Here is a 4,090-nt window from a genome sequence, read left to right as displayed (position 1 = left end):
AGTCCAATTCAACTCTTATTGATGATAGGTTTAAGACAACCTTTAAAGAAAGCTATCCTAGTGGTAGCTGTGGAGAGCAGCCTTCAGGCTAAGTCTTGAAGGAGTGTTAAGCTTATTGTTTTACCATAGATAACCTCTTGAATGACCAAATGAAAGAGTAGTCCACATAGGTATATATATAAAATATATGTATTTATTCTAGATAGAATCCCACAAGTCTCTTTATGAGGCTGAGGCAAAGTTACAATTCAAACAAGCATTGACAGATACAATAAATAGCACTGGAATCATAGGGCCCCAGGGGGGGACCAAACCATATATTAAAAAAGTGGTATAAGAACCACGACAATTCTACAGACAATGCCTAGGGCATTTAGGATCTCTGGCCCCTTAAGAATCCACCCCAGGTTATGAGGAAGGGGACCCACGGGAGGCGCGTGCAGTGGAAATAGCTGCTATCGGGATCTCTATTAAAGCCTATGGAGAATGTCGCGGTTTGATTTAAACAGATTAAAGACACTTCTAGCAGGAGTTCAAAGTTAAAAACTTAGAGTTCAGCTTTTGAGGAGCCCACTACCACGGGAGTACCGAGGTACCACTGTTACCTGCCCCAGGGAAGCCGGGTGCATAGGTCGTTTTTGATGTCGGGTCGCGGGCTGATTTTTAATGGGAAAATGTACACAATTGCTGCTAGCCAAAAGCGTTGATGATGCCGTGAAGATTGAAGTTGTAGATCTTGTAGAGAAGAACCTGAAAGCAGAGGGGACAGAGTCTGGGTCACGGCACAGTGACCAGGGAGCTCAAAGGAAAGAGCCCTTCAATGTCGGGTGCTTCAAGTGGAAAGAGGTGTAGCTTGGATCTGCAGCCACGGGCTCCGGAAGGCTTCAAGGAAGGCCAGCTTTGGGAGGGTGACTGTCCCACGTCGGTTGAGGGTCGCTGCGGTGTTAGTGTCCGGATTGGATCCACTAAGCCTTGGCAACCGCATCCCACGCAAGATGAACAAATCAGCTACTGGTGCAGACCCACGAGGTCTGTGAGAGGTCTCCTTTGGAGAGACTGTAGAGCAGGCCTTGAGCAACCAGGGGAACTCTTGGAAGTCGAGATTGTTCTCCGCTAGGGCCCACAAGTCGAGAGACAAGGGACCGCGGACGGCAGCAAAATGGAGTGCGTAAAAGGGAGCCCACGGGCCACCGGAGGGAGCTAGGGCGCTGATCTTTGGCACAATTGCTGCTTGGTGGTTGGCTCAAAAATGGGCCAAAGGACAACTTCCCCACTGGTCAGGGTCGTGTGCTATGCAAGAGGTGGCCGGTGTCCTGGGGTATTGGGAATCTCGGCACCCACGCAGTCCATGGTGCTCAGTCTTGCTGTGCACACTCACTGGCCTCTGGGATGCTTAGGAAACCCACCTCAAGGTTGCTGGGAGTCGATGAAGTCCGTAGGAGCAGCGAAGTTCCAACCGGGTCACTTGCAGTGTTTCAGGTGCCTGCCAAGCAGGGGGGTAACTCCTTTACCCCAAGGGAGATTTCTTCAGTCAGCTGGGCAGCAGCTCGTCGGAGGTCAAGTCTGTGAAGTCCAAGATTAATCTGAGGCTCTGGGGCCACGTTATTCATCTTTATCCCCAAGATTAGGGGAGTGTCCAGAGTAGTGTCCACCAATGAGAGGTGAGGCGGGAAAGGGTGGCTACACCCTCTCCCCTTTGTGTGTTTCCCGCCTGGGTGAGGGGCAGGATGCCCCTGAACTGGTTCCAGGCGGTGTATGCAGAATGTAGGCGCTGTAGCAGCCTACGTGCAACTCTGAAAGGCAACATATGGTGCACCCACCAGGTTCCAATCCACATATCCTGTCTGGGGAGGTGCTAGCACCTTCCTGCCACAGGAGCCCTATTGTCCAGCTGGCGAGGCTGGGATTTTCCCCAGCAACAGCCAGCCAGAGTCGTGTGGGTGGCGGGTAGTAGCCATTTTGTGCTACGTGTGCACTTTTAAATTGGTGTCTAATTTCTGCCGTTTTTCCCATATCGCCCCTCTAGCAGGGGGGAATCGTGCCCTCATGCCCATGACTGGACTGGGGGTAGGATTCCTACATGTTTGACACCAAACACGATATGGTTCTGTGTAGCCATTCTCAAGTTATCACACTATCGCGATAGACTTATAATACGGTTAAGAGTATATGGTATGGCTACACTACAAACAACCCAGCAATGATTTTACAAAGGTTGCAGAGAGGCCCTACTAAGGTAGGGGTCCCCCCTCACACATACCTCAGCACCCTGCCGTGTAGGATTAGCAAGGCCTGCTATAGGGGTGACCTATGAGAGTATATGTGTTCTAATGGTGTGGGATATAGGGTACCTATATCCCTGTAAGGGGTGCTAGCACCACCTTACCCAGACTACAGTAGTGGTCTGGTGGTGTCAGTTTGTATGGCTGTCCCAGGGTGGCACAATAAGTGCTGCAGCCCTGGTAGGTCTACTGAGGGACCCATGCCCTGGGTACCTAGGGTACCATCTACAAGGGACTGTCAGGGCATCCTCAGTATCCAATTGGTTTGTACCTAGGGAACTCACATCGTTTTTAAGGAGAAAGCAGATAGGCTGGGGTCCTGGATAGCGGGATCCCAGCCAGACTAGTCAAAAACCACTCAAATACCAGGCAAAAAGTTGGGGGCAACCATTAGTCAGATTCCACCTTCCTACAGAACTGTTTTTTTTCTCCAAATGTGGGCATTCCTTTAAACATATTTACTTAGTGATAGTTTAGAAAAATGAATTTTAAACTTGCCCTTACAACTGCATTATGGGCTAGTAAAACTGTATTTGACCTCGCCTATTTATCCAAGATGCAGATATTGTTTTGAGTTTATTTCTTTTTAAAGGCAAACAAATTGCCTACAATTTTAACAAAATTGTGTACCAGTGTTTTCAAGTTGCAGTTTTGTGGGTCTATTGTTTACATTCAAAATAAAATCACCAATTTCGCCTCCATTCTTCTCTGTGTATTGGCATTTAATAACAGCATTCTGGGAGCATTTGAAATATTCACGAATTGTGGTTTTAAAGATGAATTGGTCAGGGCAATGGGGTGAACATGCAATCACTGGAAAGAAACAATATCTGTGTAGGCCTTCTGTTCAACCTCACACCACTGCACTATATAATTCAAACGGGAACGAAAAAGGGTGGAGAGGTTCCAGAGAACTTTAAATGACAGTGTACATAGTACCCCCAGGGGCACCCCGCTTTCCCCCCTCCCCCAAATTAGGTTACCCAAAGAAAACACAAGAAACAGTTGTAAGTGGGTAACAAATGCTGCAGGTTTTATTACATAATTCCAGGATATGTAATAGGTGGGTTATCTTACGGGCGATCCAAGGGCAGGCGGCCATCTACTTCACCTGCCCGCCTGATGAGCCGGGCAGCACGGGAACGACCCGCAAGTGCTGCCCCCCAAGTGATTCTTTTTTACGATCACGTGCCGTTGAAATTCTACTCACACCCCCCCTCTCGGGGCGGAGCGTCGCATAGCAGGCCCCCGGTTGTTCAGGCCCACAACCGCCCGAGGCCTAGCGGGGCGCCGACCGGCTTCCGGGACCTCTCTGGAGGCTCCTCGTTTTGGCTCAGGCACCACGTGGTGCCGCGCAGAGGTACCCTTTGTACCGGCCTGCTTCCAGATCGCCCTGTAACTCCGCCTGCAACGAAAAGGAAAACATTACAACGCTCAGCAAAAACCCCACCCCACGACGCCTAAGCCGGGTAAGCGGTAGGGAGGGAAAAAGGCGAGGTGGGCGACAAAGAGGTCGCCAGTGAGGGTGGGGGAAGGCTAAATAGCCTCCCCCTCACACCTGGGCCCGGAAGTGACGCGCATTGCGCGTCACTTCCGGCCCTGACACGAAGGGGGGCACCAGTACGAGTCCCTGCCCCCCGCCCCCCCGAAGGAGGGAGTGGGGAGGGGTGACCGGGGCCCCGGGGCCACTAAGGCGCCGACCGCCGAGTGGCCCCCTGCGGGGGCCGCGGTCAGCGGCAATTTGCTTAGAAAGTAGGGCCAGCTTGAAAACAAATTGTGGTTGAGGCCTGTGTTCGTACATTATTACC

Source organism: Triturus cristatus, chromosome 1_2, assembly GCF_964204655.1.
Source record: "Triturus cristatus chromosome 1_2, aTriCri1.1, whole genome shotgun sequence".
In the NCBI taxonomy this organism is placed as follows: domain Eukaryota; kingdom Metazoa; phylum Chordata; class Amphibia; order Caudata; family Salamandridae; genus Triturus; species Triturus cristatus.
Note: the sequence above shows the minus strand (reverse complement) of the source record.